The sequence below is a fragment of the Pseudophryne corroboree genome, chromosome 5 (assembly GCF_028390025.1).
Source record: "Pseudophryne corroboree isolate aPseCor3 chromosome 5, aPseCor3.hap2, whole genome shotgun sequence".
NCBI lineage: Eukaryota > Metazoa > Chordata > Amphibia > Anura > Myobatrachidae > Pseudophryne > Pseudophryne corroboree.
The window spans coordinates 664,431,183-664,453,398 of record NC_086448.1 but is presented as its reverse complement, the minus strand read 5'-3'; the positions used below and the strand labels follow the sequence as shown (position 1 = coordinate 664,453,398).

Sequence of the window (22,216 nt, the reverse complement as noted above, 5' to 3'; positions counted from 1 at the left end):
CATAGCCTGGACTTAAACTGGACAAAAAACTGAAAGAAAACATCAAACAACAACAGATGAACTTCTTATCAATATCAACTGCATATGCAAATTTATCACCCTCCAACTTTCACTCTGTGAACACTATGCAACCCCTTTGCAGAAAAGAACATATGTAAGATCTGGTTTCCATCCATAATCAGAATCACAAAGATCTTCTTTGGGACAGTTGTGAGTTCATCTTCTCATCTACAAACACTTAAAAAATCTAACAGAATTACCATTGCTTCTTAACCCTCTCACAATCCTTTCATTTCTTACAGCCCAAATACATTTCTGCACCCACTTTACCTATGCTTTTGACTCATTTCATACTAAATCTACACCCATTGAGCCTACACTGCTTTTCTCACCTGCATTTCTGCAATTCTTCTGCTCTGATTCCCTTACAGTCTCCACTCCTACTTCCACTTTCCCTCAACCTATTTACCTACTTAACACTATGTCAAGGCTTTCTTATACTCCCCACATCACTCAGTGTCTACCTAATAATGTATCTTTATCCTTCCACCCCAGTCTCCTACACCTCCTCCTCTGTCTCACCTCCATCCCTCTGTTTCCTTCCACCTCCTTTCCTGTTACCCCACTTTCATTTACCTCTGCCCCATGGTCCTGCTACCCCACAACTCAGCCCTGCTCCCTCTCTCCCTTCCCTGTCACCTCCCCATACCCCCATCCTCATCACATTGACCTCCCTCCCTGCCCACCTCCTGCAGTTTCCCCTCCTAGCTCAGGCACCTGTACCATCACTACTCTCTCATCATCCCTGCCCTCAAAGTTAATCTCACCTCATCGCTACAGCAACCCTGATAATCTCATTCACATCTCTTCCACAAACTCATACCCCCTATCCTGTGCCCTCTGGAATGCCAGATCTGTTTGCAACAAACTGGTCCCCACTCATGACCTTTTCATTTCCAACTCCCTACACCTACTAGCCATTACTGAAACTTGGATTACGCCCTCTGACACTACTTCTCCTGCTGCTCTCTCTGCTGGGGGCCTCACATTCACACACACCCCCGACCTGGGGGTCGCCATGGGGGTGGTGTTGGGGTCCTTTTACCTTCTAGTTACTCCTACCAACTCATACCACCAGAACCATCCCTTACATTCTCTACATTTGAGGTCCATGCCATATGCCTCTTCCAACCAGTCCATCTTAGAGTAGCTGTCATTTACCGCCCCCCTGGCACTGCTTCCAAATTCATTGACAACTTTGCTTCCTGGCTTCCTCACTTCCTCTCTTCTGACATTCCCTCCATTATCCTAGGTGATTTCAACATCCCTATTGACATCCCCACACAATCCCCTGCCTCTAAACTCCTTAACCTCACCTCTTCACTTGGTCTCTCCCAGTGGACCTCCTCACCCTCCCATGTTAATGGGAGCTCACTGGATCTGGTCTTCACTCACCGCTGTGATATTTCTGATTTTTCAAAGTCCCCATTTCCCCTCTCTGACCACCACCTGCTCTCCTTTAACCTATCTCTCTCGACTTCCCCATCTCTACCTCCTAAGGCTACCATCACTTAGCGTAACATTGAAGCTATTGACACCACATTCCTTTCCTCCCTGTTTGATTCACTTCTCTCTCCTAATATCTCTCTCTCATGCCCTGAACAAGCCACTTCCACATACAATGCATCCCTTACTTCTGCTCTTGACTCTGTTGCTCCACCAACCACTATTCACCCTCGCAAATTAATACCTCAACCCTGGCACACCAAATGCACCAGATATTTGCAGAAATGCTCACGTACTGCTGAGCGACACTGGAGGAAATCACGCTCTAAGGCAGACTTCCTCCATTTCAAACTTATGCTCTCATCCTTCAGTGCTGCCCTTTCTCTTGCTAAACAATCATACTTCAAGAATCTCATCTCCTCCCAGTCTTCCAGCCCCCGGCGCCTCTTTGTCACTCTCAACTCACTCCTCTGCCCACCTCCACCTTGTCTCCCTTCCTCACTCTCTGCTCTTGACTTTGCCACTTACTTCACATCCAAAATTGACTCCATACGTCAGGACATTACACCAGACCATCAGTAACCAGCTTTCTCCCATCCCTTACCATCCCTCCCCATCCCTCGCACCTACTCTGACATCTTTCTCCCATGCATTTGGAGAGGAAGTCATGGCCCTCATTCGTTCCTGTCCCCTCACCACCTCCCCACTTGACCCTATCCCCTCCCGCCTCCTCCGCTACCTCTCACCCTCTGCTTGTTCCCATCTTTCCCACCTTCTCAATCTATCCCTCTCATCAGGCACTGTCCCCTCTGCCTTCAAGCATGCACTCATCTCTCCTATTCTTAAAAAACCTACACTTGATCCAAACACTCTCTCCAACTACCGACCCATTTCTCTCCTCCCTTTTGCCTCCAAACTCCTTGAGCGTATTGTCTACAACCGCCTTACTTCCTTTCTTTCCTCACACTCACTGCTTGACCCATTCCAGTCTGGCTTCCGTCCTCTCCACTCCACTGAAACTGCCCTTACAAAAGTATGCAATGACCTCCATGCTGCTAAATCTAAGGGACACTACTCTATACTTATTCTACTTGATCTATCTGCTGCTTTTGACACTGTGGACCATCCTCTCCCACTGCAAATTCTTCACTCCATTGGTCTGCGTGACACTGACCTCTCTTGGCTGTCCTCCTACCTTTCTGACCGTTCTTTCTCTGTCTCCTCTCATGATTCCACCTCCCCCTCACTTCCACTAACTGTAGGGGTACCCCAAGGTACTGTCTCTATACGTCCTCACTAGGTAAGCTCATTAGTTCTTTTGGTTTCCAATATCATCTCTATGCTGATGACACCCAAATCTATCTTTCCTCTCCAGACCTCTCCCCTGCTCTCCTCACTCGTATCTCCAACTGTCTCTCTGCTACCTCTTCCTGGATGTCCCAGCGCTTTCTTAAACTTAACATGTCTAAGACCGAGCTGATCATCTTCCCTCCCTCCCGCATAACCTCACCTCCTACAATCTCATTATCTATTGATGGCACTACTATCTCCTCTAGCCCCCAAGTGCGCTGTCTTGGAGTAATCCTTGACTCCTCCCTCTCCTTCAAACCACACATTCAGCACCTCTCACAAACCTTACTGGGTGGGTTTTTCTTGGAGTCTGCACTGGACCAGATTGTACATTACTTGATAGAAAATTATAATAACAATGAAATTTCAAATTACAATTTAGACCAACATAGAGCTGCCAATTCCACCTAAAGAGGCTTTTGGGGCAGAACAGGGTTGGTGGTGCTCCCGGACATTATTTCAGAAAGAACTGTTAAAGGTTGTTTTGCAAAGAAGCAAAAGAAAAACTGTTTGATATGTCTCTCTGGGGCACACTTTATTTAATTTAACTGGATGGCAAAGTTATGAAACTGTGGAATGTATATGAAGCATTAAAACGTAACTTTTAATTTATTCTACAGACGAAAAAAATATACTCAAGTATTATAAGGAAAAAATTAGTTAGTTAATTAACCATATGAGAAAAAACATTGCTGTATAAAACAGCGAAATAGGTTAAAACAAGTATTAAATAGCATATATAGAAGACGATATAATGATATGTCACTCGCCTATTAAAAGTGGGTGACAGAAAGTTTGTCTGTAAACCCGCTGGATTTTAGGCGAGTATTACTGTTAGACATTTGTCCAATGCGAAAATAAAAATTCTTGTTATCTCTATGAATTTATGATTAGATATACACATGTATATTTCATATAAGAGATACAAGAAAAAAACGGCTTTTATATTACCGGACTCCTTTTTGAGTGGTCAGCTGTACTGCATATTCTGCAATGTTAGCTTGCAAATGAGTTTTGCTGGTCAATGAAAGGCATGTACCTTAATGGGACTACAGTACCCAGTATTCCCAGAGGGTCACCCTTTCTAGTACTGACCGGGCCCAGTGCTGCTTGGCTTCCAAGATCAGACGAGATCGGGCAGATCCAGCATGGTATGACTGTAGAAGATATGGTAAATACCTCTCAACATAGAGAATGGCTGCTAATTTTAGCAAACTGTGGTTCCGTGATCAGAAATGTTGAGTTAACAATAGCCAATTATTGGCCCTAAAGGAAAACTCCCGTGGTTTTCAGGGGAACCAAAATGTGGAGAGATTGTTCACTGATGAAATCCTCCACGTAAATTATAATTGGAAACACATACAAGAATCACCTCGAACGAATTAAGGTGTGGCAATAAGAATACTGATATGACAAAAATTGATTGATGTGATGGAATTATAATAAACAATCTTGCGAATTACCATATGCTGAATCTTGTATAAGAATTGACATAAATTGTTGTGTGAAGCTGTCTAAGCAGCGCCTTATCTCATTGTAAAGAGATGCAGTTATTTTAAATAGTTTCCACGATAAAGAATTACTAAGTATAAAGTGACTAATGATTAGTGTAACAATACCCTTAGGATACACCACTAGGACTGTAAGGCAGCTAATTGTTCAATCACATACACAACTTGACATAGGATGTTGCAAAAAAAGGGGTCTAGGCAGCACTGTGTCTAAATGAAGACAGATACAATTGTTTTTAAATATACCACATAAGTTGCAAGGAGCAGCTGACTTCTATCACTGCAAGATACAAATATTTGTATATAGTTGTCACAGTAAAGGGGGGTACTCACGGGAGAGATGTGTGCTGAGCGATCTTAACACAGACCGCTCAGCACACATCTCTCACCCCGCTCAGCACAGCGCGATGTGCTGAGCGAGGGGGAAAGCCGACGGGGGGCCGCTCACTTCACACAACGGTGAAGTGAGCGACCCGCTAGATTGAGCCTGCATGAAGCTCAATCTAGCATCGGCGATATCGATGCGCGGGGCCGCGCATCGCTATCGCTGGAGGGCATACACACGGCAGATCCGTGCTTAAAATCTAAGCAATCTAGCAATCGAGCTTGTTCACAGGAGCTCCTCCCAGCGAAACGCGCGTCACTTCCGGTCCGGCACCCGACTTCCGGGACCTCGGCAACGGGGCTCCGACTGGCGGACTCCTTCCAGCACACGCCGCAAGTATCACACCGCTCCCTGCAGCGGACTTAAGCTCTCCTGGTCAGCTCTTTCCCTGTGTGCCCAGTGCAATTACAAGGAAGAAGCTGCCCCCACTCTGTGCATGAAGCACGGACCGTTTCCCTGGCAACACATAAGCCGGTAACACCAATTGCCTGACGCTCCCTGACTAATTTACACCCATGCAGGGTATTCACCCTTTGCATGGTAACCATTTTTTTCAGCTGTCAATGAGTGCAAATATCAAACCCTTGGATACGGTGCACAGATACATGGCACTTATCTAATGCAGGGAACTGTATTGTCATCTGTCATTCTATTGGTGCAACAATTAAGTGTTTAATTATCCCAATATCACTAATTCCACCAATACAGTCTGGCAATTATTATTTTTGACTTCAGACATTCCGTTGATAGGAGAGCTTTCACCCATTTATTATTAGAGCAGTGCCTATTTACAAATACTCTGTTCTCATTAACTGTGATTATTTTGTCAAACAGAATTGGATACTTTGTGCAATTTGTTTGCAAATAGAACATCAGCTGCTCTTGCAGTGTTCTTGCTGGTTTTAATATTGAATTTCTCAAAAAGTCCTATGTTGAGATTTGAGTCAGCATTTCTGCAGTATTCTTAGCAATTTGTTATTGTGACAACTATATACAAATATTTGTATCTTTCAGCTATAGAAGTCAGCTGCTTCTTGCAGCCTATGTGATCTATCTAAAAAATAATGTATCTGTCTGCATTGAGTTACTGTGACAACTATATACAAATATTTGCATCTTGCAGTGATAGAAGTCAGCTGCTCCTTGCAACTTATGTGGTATATTTAAAAACAATTGTATCTGTCTTCATTTAGACACAGTGCTGCCTAGACCCCTTTTTTTGCAACATCCTATGTCAAGTTGTGTATGTGATTGAACAATTAGCTGCCTTACAGCCCTAGTGGTGTATCCTAAGGGTATTGTTACATAGTTACACTAATGATTAGTCACTTTATACTTAGTAATTCTTTATCGTGGAAACTATTTAAAATAACTGCATCTCTTTACAATGAGATAAGGCGCTGCTTAGACAGCTTCACACAACAATTTATGTCAATTCTTATACAAGATTCAGCATATGGTAATTCGCAAGATTGTTTATTATAATTCCATCACATCAATCAATTTTTGTCATATCAGTATTCTTATTGCCACACCTTAATTCGTTCGAGGTGATTCTTGTATGTGTTTCCAATTATAATTTACGTGGAGGATTTCATCAGTGAACAATCTCTCCACATTTTGGTTCCCCTGAAAACCACGGGAGTTTTCCTTTAGGGCCAATAATTGGCTATTGTTAACTCAACATTTCTGATCACGGAACCACAGTTTGCTAAAATTAGCAGCCATTCTCTATGTTGAGAGGTATTTACCATATCTTCTACAGTCATACCATGCTGGATCTGCCCGATCTCGTCTGATCTTGGAAGCCAAGCAGCACTGGGCCCGGTCAGTACTAGAAAGGGTGACCCTCTGGGAATACTGGGTACTGTAGTCCCATTAAGGTACATGCCTTTCATTGACCAGCAAAACTCATTTGCAAGCTAACATTGCAGAATACGCAGTACAGCTGACCACTCAAAAAGGAGTCCGGTAATATAAAAGCCGTTTTTTTCTTGTATCTCTTATATGAAATATACATGTGTATATCTAATCATAAATTCATAGAGATAACAAGAATTTTTATTTTCGCATTGGACAAATGTCTAACAGTAATACTCGCCTAAAATCCAGCGGGTTTACAGACAAACTTTCTGTCACCCACTTTTAATAGGCGAGTGACATATCATTATATCGTCTTCTATATATGCTATTTAATACTTGTTTTAACCTATTTCGCTGTTTTATACAGCAATGTTTTTTCTCATATGGTTAATTAACTAACTAATTTTTTCCTTATAATACTTGAGTATATTTTTTTCGTCTGTAGAATAAATTAAAAGTTACGTTTTAATGCTTCATATACATTCCACGGTTTCATAACTTTGTCATCCAGTTAATTTAAATAAAGTGTGCCCCAGAGAGACATATCAAACAGTCTTTCTTTTGCTTCTTTGCAAAACAACCTTTAACACCTCTCACAAACCTGCCATTTTCATCTAAAAAATATTTTAAGGATCAGACCCTTTCTGACCCAGGATGCTACTAAGACTCTTATCCACTCGCTGGTCATCTCCAGACTGGACTACTGTAACCTGCTCCTGACTGGCATTCCTGACAAATACCTCTCTCCACTCCAATCTATCCTCAATGCTGCTGCCCGGCTCATCTTCCTCACCAAACGCACTATGTCCACCTCTCCTCTCTTACTAGACCTTCACTGGCTCCCCTTCCCTTTCAGAATCCATTTCAAGCTTCTCACACTCGCTTACAAAGCCCTCACCCACTCCTCTCCCATCTACATCTCTGACCTTATCTCCCTTTACACTCCCACCCGTCCTCTTCGCTCTGCTAATGCACGCCGACTCTCCTGCCTACGGATTACTTCCTCCCACTCCTACCTCCAAGATTTTTAAGGTGCTGCACCACTTCTTTGGAATTCCCTACCTCTCCCCCTCAGACTCTCCACCTCTCTACAAAACTTCAAACGGGCTCTAAAGACCCACTTCTTCACCAAACCCAGCCAAATCTCATCCTAACCCTCTGTTCTACACTCTACATGTACCCCATCTGTGTCACCCCTGTCTGTCTACCCCTCCCCTTTAGAATGTAAGCTCTCACGAGCAGGGCCCTCTTCCCTCATGTGCTTATCCTTTCTTACTTTAATAATCTTCAACTGCACCAAATCCATCAGTCTTCTGCCACCTGATACTTATTCCAGTGTCATCTGCTGATGTAACTATGTTTATTTACCCTGTACTTGTCCTATACTGTCATCAACTGTAAGTTGCTGTTTTCATGTTTGATTATTTGTTTATGTACTCTGTAATTGGGCGCTGCGGAACCCTTGTGGCACCATTTAAATAAAGGATAATAATAATAATAATAATAATAATAATTATACAGCAGCACTGGGCATATGGCAGCAGATGACACCACCACTGTGAATGGTCACTGGACTGACTGATGCACAGGACACTAGCACTGGTATGATGCAGGACAACACAGCACCCAATACAGCAGCACTGGGCATATGGCAGCAGATGACACCACCACTGTAAATGGTCACTGGACTGACTGATGCATAGGACACTAGCACTGGTCTGATGCAGGAAAACACAGATAATTATACAGCAGCACTGGGCATATGGCAGCAGATGCCACCACCAATGTGAATGGTCACTGGACTGACTGATGCATAATACACCAGCACTGGTCTGATGCAGGACAACACAGCACCCTATACAGCAGTACTGGGCATATGGCATCAGATGCCACCACCACTGTGAATGGTCACTGGACTGACTGATGCACAGGACACTAGCAATGGACTGATGCAGGACAACTCAGATAATTATACAGCAAACTGGGCATATGGCAGCAGATGACACCACCACTGTAAATGGTCAATGGACTGACTGATGCACAGGACACTAGCACTGGTCTAATGCAGGACAACACATCACCCTATACAGCAGCACTGGGAATATGGCAGCAGATGCCACCACCACTGTGAATGGTCACTGGACTGACTGATGCACAGGACACCAGCACTGGTCTGATGCAGGACAACACAGCACCCTATGCAGCAGCACTGGGCATATGGCAGCAGATGACGCCACCACTGTGAATGGTCACTGGACTGACTGATGCACAGAACACTAGCACTGGACTGATGCAGCACAATACACCACCCTGAACTTATGCAGCAAAACACATTACCCTATACAGCAGCACTGGACATATGGCAGCAGAGGACACCACCACTGTGACTGGACAGATTCAGCACAAGACACGGACACTAAGGACACTGAGAGAATGGAGACACATCCTCTCTCTACACTCTCCAATGCCGGAGTGAAAATGGCGGGGACGCGTGGCACCTTATATGGAATTCAAACCCCACCTCATAAATATTTAATGATTCCCGCATCCCTTTAAATTTACATAAACCCCATCACATGTTTAATAATATATTTAACACCTTATAAAATATATTTAAGGATTCTATCCCCCCCAGCCGACCCCACCCCCTCTCCTCCTCAGTTACATATGCACTGATGTCCACAGCGCTGACAGGCACCTTCAGAGTCCATCCAGCCACCTCCCAATATCCCGCTCCTCGTTGCCTTCTTGGGGGATAAGACGTCATGATGGCTTATCCCCGAGTGTCAGTTGCGCAGCGCCACTACTCACACTGGTGCTGCAGACAGAGGGGAGAGCATGCGGGCAGATTCCATTGCAGGCGTCGGGGATGATTCTACTTCTCTCTGGGCTTCACTGCAGACAGCAGCACTCCCGCTGCTGCTGTGAATGCTGCTGCTGACGGTGGAGCCTGGAGACAGGCAGAATTATCTGTGGACAGCAGCTCCGGCCAGGGGGCCCCCTAAGAGGGTCCCGCGGTACTTACCCCCTGCCCCCCTTAATCCGGCACTGCTAACCACTCACTCTATACCCAACTCTAACCATAAACCATAACTCTAAACATTAACCACCAAACCCTAACCTTAAACCGTTAACCCTAATCCTAAACACTAACCCTAAACACTAATTCTAACTCTAATCTTAACCCTAGACCCAGGCCCGGTGCATCCCGCTCAGCAAAGGCATGCAAAGCAGGTAGATGCCAGGCTGGGGAGGCGCTCTTCCTGCTTTGCATCCCTGCTGCTGTGCCGCCCTGTCCCCTCTGCTGCTGCTGGATGCTGCGCCTGTCACACTGACAGGCAGCACTGGACACCGCTGTGCACTGTAATGGATGCTGCTGGGCATTGTAATGTGAGTAACAGACACCGATGGGCATTGTGAGTAACGGATGCTGCTGGGAAGTGTAATGTGAGTAACTGACGTCGCTGTGCGCTGAAATGTGAGTAACAGATACTGCTGGGCATTGTACTTTGAGTAACGGACATTGCTGTGTGTTGTAAGGTGAGTAATGGACATCGATGTTGTCGATGTGCATGGTACAATCAGTTTGTGGAAGGGGGCCCCACCCCCAAATCAGTGTCTTGCTTCGGGATCCATGAGGTCTAAAGCCCCCTCTGGTCAGAAGGAAAGGAAAGTGAAGAAAGAGAAAATATGTGAGGATATGTGTGGACTGTACAGTGAAGATGTAATTGGTTAGGAAAGCTTATGAAGGCTTCAAGGTTTGGAGACTAAAGGAGAGTCTTATTGCACGGTGTAGGACCTTCCACAGAGTGGGTGCAGCCGAGTAAAGTCCTGCAACAGTGAATTGGAGCAAATAATGAGTGTGCGTCGATCTTATGAAGAGAAAAGATGTCGAGTTGGAAGATATTTTGAGATAAGCAAAGAGAAATACATTGGTGTAGTTTGGTTAATGTCCTTGTGTGTGAATAAAAGTATTTTATAATGAATACTTAGAATACATGTAACTAATGGAGGGACTGACAGAGTGGATCTGCTCATGATCAACATCTAGCGAGGAGGATTAGCGGCACAGCTGCACTCAGAATGGATTGTAGTGGAAGAGTCTCTTTTTGATAAGACCAGTAAGAAGACTATTTCAATAATCAATGCGGGAGATAATGAGAGCATGGATTAGAGTTTTTGCAGTGTCTTGTGTAAGGTATGGTCATATTTTGGATATGTAACATGATTTTGAGACAGATTTAATGTGGGGAACAAAGGACAGATTAGAGTCATGGATGACACCTAGGCTGCGAGAATGTGGGGTAGGATTAATTGTTGAGTTCACAACAGTTTATTTCAAGTGTAACATCTGCCTTTACATTGCCTTTTTTATCCTATGCAGTACACCCTGGGGACACATTTATCTTTTTTTTAACCACCTTTGTATCTCCTGGCTCTTATATTTTGTTTGAGGGTCACCACCAAGGAGTAGGGTTAGCCATGCCATTGCCAGAAACTCATCCTGCACAAAGGCAAATTCCTACTAATTTGAGACTAGTCCTCTGGAATGTTGATGGATTAAACAAACCCATTAAAACTAAGAAATTCTTACACATATCAACAAGCTACATCCTAATATTACCTTCCTTCAGGGGATACACTGGTCTGCTCCTGACTCTTCCACCCTTATGTCACATTTGATTGATTCCTGTATCCCAGCTCTTTATAGTAATTATGACTTGGTAGTGTCCATTCTATTTAGTAGGCATTTGCTGTAATCTAACCTGGATCAAGTCATAGACCTAGAGAATTGCTTTGTTATAGTGGAGATTAAAATGGACAATGCTAAGTATAGCCTTGTTAATCTTTATTCCACTTTGTTAGCTTTATTCACTTGCAGCTGTACAGTATATAACCCTAAATTTACTTAAAACCAATTATATAGTGCTGAGGGACATGAGTTATTAGCTCAACACTTTTTACATATTCAAAAATGATGCTAATCATCTAAATTTGGCTCTATGCAAGATTGCAGAGGTTATTATAATTATATTTATATAATTAGATATATAATTATTATAATTATATATATATATATATATATATATATATATATACAGTAGCGGATCTTGCCACGGGCAAGCAGGACTTTTGCCCGGGGCGCCGCCTTCCGGAGGGCGCAGGACGCCATCCGGAGGGCGCCGCACCAGGGCAAGATCCGCTGCTGCTGTGTGCCCCCCACTGCCCGCTGCCCCCCTGCTGCCGCTGGCCGCTGCCCTCCCGCTGCCGCTGGGAAGGGAAACTAGACGTGTACGAGTCTATTTTCCCTTCGTGGAGAGGTCCTTTATTGTGCGGTGCGTAATGACGTTATCGCGCACCGCACATCATTTTAGTCTTTACAGGGGGCGTAAATGACAACGCCCCCTGTATGAAGCCATGCCCCCTAATGCCGCCCGGGGCGCCAGAAGCCCCGGAACCGGCCCTGTATATATATATATATATATATATATTATAGTGCTTAGTACTATAGAGTGTGCCTCTGCACTTTCTTATCTACTCTCCTACTACACTGTTTCTACTCTCTGTTATCTACTCTCCTACTACATGTCACCCACTTGCCTCTCAGTCTCTCTCTCACTCTCTTTTTCTCTATCCTGCCCCAATTTTTCCCATTTGCAGTGGGGCGAGGGGGAAGTGTGCCTTTGAGACCCCTTTAAGTTGGTCATTGAGAAGTGCTCATTGGACATAACAGATGACAATCTTTCCCATTACAGACATGCCTGACATTTACTGGAAAATGATATATAAATATTATAGATAAAGCAATAAGAGTAGGAAAATAATTTTACAATACAGAACCTTCCCTTTCATAAATCTCCAGATCCTGATTGGTTGTCTGGAGAGTGCTATAAACTGCTCCAGCATTACATGGTCCCCACCTGGAAAGAACTTTATGCAATGATTCAGAGAGCTACTCCATCTTTCCCGACCTATCACTGACACTTAAGTTGGGTACACACTAGGTCAGTGATGGCTAACCTTGACACTCCAGCTGTTGTTGAACTACACATCCCAGCATGTCCTGCATCAGTTTTATCATGGCCAAATAGCAAAACTGTAGCAGGGCATGCTGGGATGTGTAGTTCAACAACAGCTGGAGTGTCAAGGTTAGCCATCACTGCACTAGGTGATATGCCGCCTGATCCCACAGATCGGAGAAACATATCAGGTACATCATCTGGTGTGTACCTACGATATGCACGCTCCCGTGGGTCGCTAGCAACATCACCGGTCGGCCCTGCAGCAGGGCTGATGGGGGATATTGCTTACGATGATATGCTGCCAACTGCAGCATGTTGCATGGCTCCCCCCGTCAGACATGTGATTGACAAGTGTGTATGTACTTGCCGCATGATGGATCCTGTCATCCGTCGGATCAGCTGGGTACACACACGTGTACCCAGCTTTACACAACTTTGAACCCTAAGCCATTTAAACCCCCCTGAATAATTCACTTCATTTAATTGTGATTTCAAAATCGTATCCAAAAATGCAACATATTTTACCAAGTGTCTTAACTGATTACAAGCTGGGGTTAGCCAGTCTCAGCTATTCTGAATACACTGGCAGAGACATGACAACCACAATTGGAAGCACTTTTAGATAATAATGCATTTGAACACTGCTTCCATTAATTGATTACAAATAATCATGGCTCCCCATTTACAGTACTTACATTTTCATTAATTGTCTTAGGGCTGAAATGCTGCAGTTGGATTTGGGTCTGCTCTGTCCATTTCTTTTCCACTTGATATTAGATCCAAACCTTCCAATCCTCCAAAATTATTCTCCCTTTCAGAGTATTTGTGTGGAACAGCGATAAGTTAAGTTGTCAGCTTTTCTGATGACCTTCTTATTTATTTTACCAATCCCATTCATTTCTTCCACAAATTTTTAATATTTAAGTATTTACTGAATTTTGATCAGATCTCAGGTTTTCACAGAAATAAAAGTAAGTCTACTGCTGTTCTTCTTAATTCCTTGTTGATTGGTGAGGTAATTTGGTCCAGATTCATTGGGCTGTGTCCAGCTTTTTGTTTTAAATTGCTGTAATGTGACTCCAACCATTAAACAATTATCTGAGGAAGTTAGGAGCTGGACTCATCTATCTCTCCCTCTTTCTCTCTCTCTCTCTCTCTCTCTCTCTCTCTTTCTCTCTCTCTTATATCTGGGGTCGGCCAAATTAACACATCTGCTTTATATTATCCAACCTTTACCAATTATCATAACACACAAAGACACTCAGCTGATTACACCTATCTTTTGTGGATTCTTGTGGGGTGGTGGCAGGCCTTGTGTAGCTATGCGGAAACTATGCCAGCCTAAACATAATAGATTTTCCTAATATTCTCAACTATAAATAATTACCACTTCTGAGGTATCTTTGTGACTGGCTCCATAATCTTATACCAACACTTGTATATTGCGTTCCTTGTTACATAGTTTGGATCTGATGTGCTTTCTTCACTTTTTATATGGAACCCGTAGTTTTTAGATTACATGGTTTACCATCCTTTCACCCTTAGGAGAGTGAGTGGCATACTGGCTGTTAAGGATTTACTTCATGTGTAACTCAAGAGACTGCTCACATTCTCAGAGGTAATGGAAAAGTTTGCAACAACACAGGTCTCCCCGGTGGCTTTTCCACACTACTTACATATCTTCTCTATCTTGGACTGAACTAAACATCTAGATAATTAACTGTTTCTATCACCACCAACTAGGAGCGCTATTTCAATTTATTACTGAGAGGAGATGATTTAGATGAGTTGCTAATAGGAATTAGCCAGTGGTTACATAGTATTATAGTAACATAGTTAATGAGGTTGAAAAAAGACAAAATGTCCATCGAGTTCAACTTGTATTATAATTCTTACACTAATCCACATGTAACTATAGTTTAACTATAATGACCTAGATGAAGTTATGTTTTTAAGTCTAAATAACAACTATAATTCAAGCTTTTACTAAATTTCTCATCCTTTAAATTATATATCCTTGGATATTCTTTCAGCTAGGAATTGATCTAATCCATTTTGAAACATATTGACTGAGTCCACCATTACTACCTTCTCTGGCAGAGAATTCTAAATCTTTACTGCCCTTACTGTGAAGAACCCTTTCCTTCGTTGGGTATGAAATTTTCTCTCCTCTAACCTCAGAAAGTGTCCACATGTTCTGTGTAGAGATTTTCCGATAAACAAATCGCCTGATAGATCCTTGTATTGTCCCTTTATATATTTGTAAATATTAATAATGTCCCCTCTCAGCTGCCTCTTTTCGAGTGTAAACATATCTAACATAGTAAGCCTTTCCGAATAATCCATTGCCTCTAACCCCTTGATCAGTTTGATGGCTCACCTCTGAACCCTTTCAACTTATCTTTTTAATAGTGCAGTGCCCAAAACTGTACACAATATTCAAGGTGTGGCCGAACCAATGATTTATACAGTGGGAGGATTACACTCTCATCCCATGTCTCAGTTCCCCATTTTATGCATGATAACAACTTATTTGCTTTTGTTGCTGCACTTTGACATTGGAAACTGCTACTACGGAGTCTCCGACAGAGAGGATCTGACAATGCAGGTTTTGCCCGTTTTTGACAATGCTGATCCGACTTTTTTTTAAAAGGGCCAAAAAACTGTCGGAATTGACCGCTAATTCAACAAAACACGTGGATCGGCAGCTAATCCGCCAATCCACGTGTTTTACGACAAGTCAGAATTGCCGACAAGTTGGAAAAACAGCAGCTCCATTGAATAGGTCAAATCCTGATTTAACCAAAAAAAAGTCAGAAACTGACGTCTTTCCGACTTGACAGCAATTCCGACTTCAATTGAATAGACTCGCAAGTCTGTTATCTATGCGCACCCCCAAATCTATTTCAACTACTGTTTCCCCTACATTTTCCCCATTTAATTTATAGGCTTCCCGATTGTACTTAGTCCCAAGGTGCATAACTTTACATTTTTCTATATTGAACTTCATTCTCCATTTGTCTGCCCAAACCTCCAGTTTAAATAAGTCATTTTGTAGAGACTCAACATCCTTGTCTGAATTAATTACTCTACACAGTCATGACTTTGGGTGGAACAGGGGAGTCTACATATATATATATGTATCTTCCCTGAATATTCATTGATATATATATATATGTATGGTTATTAGCCCTTAGACAAAACCTATATATCCTCTTATAGTGATTAGTGCCATTTACACACCAAGAAAGTTGTAACAACCCCTAAGGTTATTAATATTATATATCTTGTGGATGGTTTTTAAAACACAGTCATTGAAGTGTACTAATAATCAGGACTTCCATCAGAAATGATGGTGCCTGGGACTGGCCAAATAGGCAGGGCCCCAAAAAAATAAATAAATAAATACAATTTAAAATAAAACAAAATAAAAATATCTAAATAAAATTAAAAATAAATACATATTTAAAAATAATAATAATTTCTATGCCCCCATCATCATATTATTCAATGCCCCACACAGTAATGCCCCAGTACCTGTAATGGGGTTCTAATCATTTTCAGGGGTTCTGCTCATCCTCCTCCCTTCCCTGTCACTGCAGCAGGCTGTAAAACTATTGACAATGTCCCTCCCAAAATGGCTGCAGCCTCAGAGGAGACAGTTATTAAAGATACTAGAGCCTCCTCTAGTATCTTTAATAACTGTCTCCTCTGAGGTGGCAGCCATCTTAAGAGGGACATTTTCAATAGCCTGCTTGCACTGGGCAGTGGACACATACACAGAAGCAGTGGCGACGGATGGATGGCGGCGGATAGGTGGTGGCGGGCGGGCAGCGGCATGAGCAGCCCGGGCCCTCCCCTCTCTGTCAGAAAGGCCGGGCCTGGGACGGCTGTGCCCACAGCACCCCCCTGATGGCGGGCCTGCTAATAATAATGATGGAGTAGAGACTGATCTTCTCTTTAGATTTAATTGCTCTTTAGAAGGGATGTTTATTAATACGAGTGAAAATGGATTTATTTCTGTATCTATATTTTCTTGCGATATAATTACATTACAGGCTGATAGAAACCATTATTTTGTTGTTTAGAGTTACTTAGCACCAACATTGCAAAACTACAGTATTGGCTTATGGTGTCATGTGACCGGAGTTTACAACAGTATGGCTAAATATTGCTATTATGTTGTGCTTCTGATTGTTTACATCACTATAGTAACAAAATCATAATGAGATTGGTCTTTTGAGAGCATGTGACTGGATAGACCAATCGCGTCCCACATAGACCCGGTCACATGACTGGATATGTCTATTGTATTGGAAAATATTGGGGCTTTAAATATGGGACATAATCTATTTACATGCCTGTGAAAAGACATCATAGGTATATATGACCTATAGTCTCAGCTCTAGTAACAACTCTTTTCTTAAACATATAAAGAACAGTTTGGGATATTGCACCTGGCAGCAATTGGTCCTTTCTAATATGTGACTGGAGCCTTCCTGATCACGTGATCGGACCCATCTGGGTGAGATAAACTCTTAAATTAAACAAACTTTGTTTACTATACATCTATATTTATATAGGATTACCTTGCACAAGTATCCAGACTAGCTATTTTTATGATTAATCTCAATAACAAACACATCTATGATTGTATATGCTACCTTAGCAAACATATGGACTCATGATTGGTTCTCTTGAACATGTGACTGGGGGATCTCGATCACATGACTATTTCTATCAACAATCCCTACAATTTATATTTTAGAAAAGTAAGCTATGAATGAATTTATTTTTATCATTTAGCAATCTGGGTTATTAATCTAAGCTTCTTTCTTTTCCCCTCTCCCTTTTTTTCTGTGCTGATCGTTATATATACAACAAATATGAAATACTAGGTGCTTCATCGCGCCCTACGGGCGCTCTTCACACCGTCGCAAGGGGCTACGCCCCCTTAACCCTTGCATGCCTTTCTGGGGTTCAATATTTATATTATATGGAGTATTACCTGCATTCCTTTGTTAGTGGTTAAATATTGCACAATGAAAGGGCGTGCGATGGTGAAGGAGGCGCAGCCCCTTGCGACGGCGTGAACAGCACCTGCAAGGCACGATGTACAGAATGTAGCGGGTGCGGGGGGGACTGCGGATGGGGGGAGGGTGTCTGTAGATGCTGCGGGTGAAGGGGGGGTGGAAGCGGGGGGTCCCGGATGGGGAAGGGTCGGGAGGTGCTGTGTGTGGGGGAGGGGCAGAGGAGTGGGGGCCGCAGATGGGGGAGGGGTCCAGGGCACTGCAGGTGGGGGAGGGGCAGGGATGCCACGGGTGGGAGAGGGGCAGGTGTGGGGATGTTGCGGATGGATGAAGGGTTCCGGAGGTGCTGTGGGATGGGAAGGGGCGGGGGTGCCGGGGGTGGGGTAGGGGTCCGCAGATGCCGTGGGTAGGGGAGGGACAGGTACGGGTGGTGCGGTGGATGGGGAAGGAGGTCCGGAGGTGCTGCAGGTGGTGGAGGGGTAAATGCAGGAGTGCCATGAGTGGGGGAGGGGTAGGTGAGGGGGGACCACGGATGGAGGAGGGTGTCTGCAGATGCTGCGGGTGGAGGGGGGCAGGTGTGGGGGGAGACATATATGGGGGGTGGATGGTGGAGGGGGTCTTGAGGTGCTGTGGGTGGTGAAGGGGCGGAGGAGTGGGAGCCGCGGGTGGTGTAGGGGGTCTGGAGGCACAGCGTGTAGGGGAGGGGTGGAGTGTCGCATGTGGTGGAGGGGAAGGTGCGGAGGTGTGGTGCATTGGGGAGGGGTCTGGAGGCACTGCGGGTACTGTACCTGCCAAAAAGGTAGTTGTAGGGTATGCAGTAACAGGGCCAGGACAGGGGTGACAGAGTCAGAACAGGGGTGACGGGACCTGGACAGGGGTGACGGGGCCAGGACAGGGGTGAGGGGGCCAGGACAGGGGCGACGGGGCCAGGACAGAAATGACAGGGACAGGATAGGGGTGACAGGTCCAGGGTAGGGGCGGCAGGACCAGGACAGGGGTGACAGGGCCAGTATAGGGTTGACAGGGCAAGCACAGGGGTGACAGGGCCAGGATAGGGGTAACAGGGCCAGCATAAGGGTGACAGGGCCAGGATAAGGGTGAAAGGGCCAGGATAAGGGTGAAAGGGCCAGAATAAGGGTGACAGGGCAAGGCCAGGGGTGACAGGGCCAGGATAGGGGTAACAGGGCCAGCATAAGGGTGACAGGGCAAGGATAAGGGTGAAAGGGCCAGGATAAGGGTGAAAGGGCCAGGATAAGGGTGACAGGGCAAGGCCAGGGGTGACAGGGACATGACAGAACACAGGGCACGGGAGAGATTGGTATTAGGGACAGAACAGTGGTGACAGACAGATGTGTCTTACCGGAGTCACTGCTGCTGGCTGCTTCTGTTCCACTCCAACCTGTTGGGATCTGCTGCTGGTGGAGACTTGGCATGGCTGACTCTCTCATGCTGGAGTCCTGCTTCCTCTGCCCGTCCGCATCCCTCCCCCCCTCCTCAGTTACACACTGCAGACCTTGCGCAGCTGCCGGGCACTGTGGTAAGGGGAGACTGGGAGTGACTGGTTAGCTCCCAGGAGACACTGCGGCTGGAGGGAGGAGGGGGTCGGAGCCTGCAAGCAGCGCGGACTTCTGCAGTGCTACCCGCCGGCTAAAGTGTGCGAAGGAGCTGGGCGCACCTCACTACGGGCGGCAGCGCTGCAGCTAGCGGTGGGGTTGCCGGGGCTGGAGATAACAGAGGCAGTATGGAACCTGCACAGCGGCAGGTGCCCCACAAAACTGCAGCTAAGAAGCGTAGAGTGTGCTAGAAAGTGACGCTCCTCTGCGCCAGAGAGACCCTGAGTATGCTGATGTGGGGGGGTCAAGCACACAGTGAGCCGGTGCCCGTCTGTCTGTATGGCATACCCCCTCACACACCCCCATACCTCCCAACTGTCCCGATTTTCACGGGACAGTCCCATTTTTTGGGGTCTGTCCCACTGTCCCACCCGCGGGTCGCAGTGTCCCGCGGTGGGGGGGGGGGCAGTTGGAAAGCTCCTGTACTCGCTGTTCTGCTTAGCAGAGCAGCGGTGAATGGTGGAGACAGAGGGAGAGGGGGCATTAGGGGGTACGGATTACAGGGGGGGTTCCAGCAGCAGAGCCGGATTAAGGGGGGGGGGGGGGGCAGGGGGTACGTATCGTTGGCCCAACAGTTTTAGGGGGCCCCCCGCCTGGAGTAGCTCTGTCCCAGCTCAGAAGCTCCCCCGTCCTGCCAGTAACAGCGGCAGCATTGTGCTACAGTCAGCACATGCTGCTGCGTATTGGCAGGTCTGTGGTGTTGCAGGGAGGCAGCAGTCTCCCTGCTTTCTTCTGCCTGTGCGGGTGTGTAGGGGAGAGCGACCACCTCCTCTGGATTTACCCCTAGCTGAGGGGCCAAAATTCCATAACAAAAAAACAAAACAAAAAAACAGAAATTTGCATAGGGGGCGTGGCCTCACGGGCGCGATTAGGCCACGCCCCCAGTCCCCCAGCAGGCACAGCAATGAGATAGGGCTCCACTGTATCAAGTGCCCTGGGCCCCCCGGACTCATAATCAGCCCCTGGGGGCATGCCAGCAGCTCACAGAGCTCTGGGCATGCCCCCTCACTGACGAAAACGGGGGCCTTCCCGTGAAGCCACGCCCCTTTTCGCCGAGTGTGTGTCCCTCCTTCTGCCTGAAGAAAGCTCCTGCAGAAAGCTGGGAGGTATGCACCCTTGCCTGTGCCATGTCCATACCATCTGCTTCTGCTCCTAGTCTCCTGTAGATTTACCCAGATCTGTGACTCATTTGACTAACTCCGCCCAGTGTTGTGACTCCGCCCAGCGTTAGCAAATGAATCACAAAGTCACAGATCTGGGCTATTATATAGGAGAAATGTGATATGATTACCCATCTCTGGGGGTAATTCTGAGTTGATCGCAGCAGGAACTTTGTTAGCAGTTGAGCAAAACCATGTGCACTGCAGGGGAGGCAGATATAACATGTGCAGAGAGAGTTAGATTTAGGTGGGGTGAGTTCAATCTGCAATCTAAATTGCAGTGTAAAAATAAAGCAGCCAGTATTTACCCTGCACAGAAACAAAATAACCCACCCAAATCTAACTCTCTCTGCACATCTTATATTTCCCCCCCTGCAGTGCACATGGTTTTGCCCAACTGTTAAAAAATGTCCTGCTGCGATCAACTTGGAATTACCCCCTCTGATAATAGACACTTGGTGTTTTAAACTATAGATTTGTTAAACAACCTCATATCTTTAAAACTCTGGGTCCATATTTTTTAGGACTGTCTTCTAATATATATTTATGTATTTTCTATCCAATTTTTATCTGCAGTTTAATTTATTTATTCTTACTCATGTGTGCCATATTTGTCAAATAGAGTGCTATAAAACACAGATTTAGGTCAGTTTGAAACTATATGCTCCTGAGGAAGGTATGGGTGTACTTCCACACAGAAATACGTTGAGCCCCAATACAGGCCTACCCGCTTGGATCCACTGGCTCTATCTGAACATAATTAAAAAGTAATGCAAAGGATACACACCAATTGAAACCATCTTATACAGTATCTTTCCGGACCAGCTAAATAAGAGAGAGAGAGAGAGAGAGAGAGAGAGACATCCATCTTCAGTGCCCATCGCTTGTCTGTTCATATAAAGGCACCTCTATTAGAGGATCAGAAGGACTACAAACATGGACTGGGTAATATAAACCTCTCACCCTAAACTGGGTAATCTACCGGATACATCATATATTAACTGTGATCTCCCTATATTGCAAGACTCTATATTCTAAATTGTTCCAGAGTCAGTAGCCAGCATTCAATTTTTTACAAATTGCCATTTAGAGCATATATATTCCTCAAAAGCACTCTATTCAATTTTATATGCATGCATTTTTAATACAGGTTGAGTAACCCATATCCAAATATTCCAAAATATGGAATATTCAGAAATACGGAATTTTTTTAATGAGACTGAGATAGTAAAACCTTTGTTTTCTGATGGCTCAATGTACACAAACTTTGTTTAATACACAAAGTTATTAAAAATATTATATTAATTGACCTTCAGGCTGTGTGTAAGGTGTATATGAAACATAAATGCATTCTGTGCTTCGGCTTGGGTCCCATGGCTATTATTTCTGTTATGCACACCAGTGCCTGCAGGAAAGTACTGGTGTCAGGACTGTTATGCACTCCAGTGCCTGCAGGAATGTACTGGTGTTTGAACTGTTATGCAAAACAAATGGACTTACAGACAGACTGGGGAATATGACATAACGTACACAGAAGGTGATAGGGTAACAAAATACACACAAAGTGAACAGAGAAGCCCAGAGGCTAAGGAACTGGGTATCTCCCTTGTATTAGAACTGCTCAGTTGGGAAAAGCAAGATGTTGTGTTTAAATACGTAGAGAACCCGAAATGCTGTTGCTAAGGGCAACAGCAAAACCCTAAAGGGTTACCAACGGGTGTGGCAGTAAACTCCTTGGTCAGAGATGGAATGATAGACACAAGGAGAGTCTCCAC

General features: G+C 44.8%; 2 pseudogenes; one reads left to right on the top strand and one right to left on the bottom strand.

Moving 5' to 3' along the window:
* Positions 1-3,902: 3,902 nt before the first annotated feature.
* LOC134930981 (5S ribosomal RNA) lies at positions 3,903-4,021 on the bottom strand (annotated as a pseudogene).
* A 2,488-nt stretch (positions 4,022-6,509) lies between these two features.
* Positions 6,510-6,628, top strand: LOC134930970 (5S ribosomal RNA; annotated as a pseudogene).
* Positions 6,629-22,216: the final 15,588 nt, after the last annotated feature.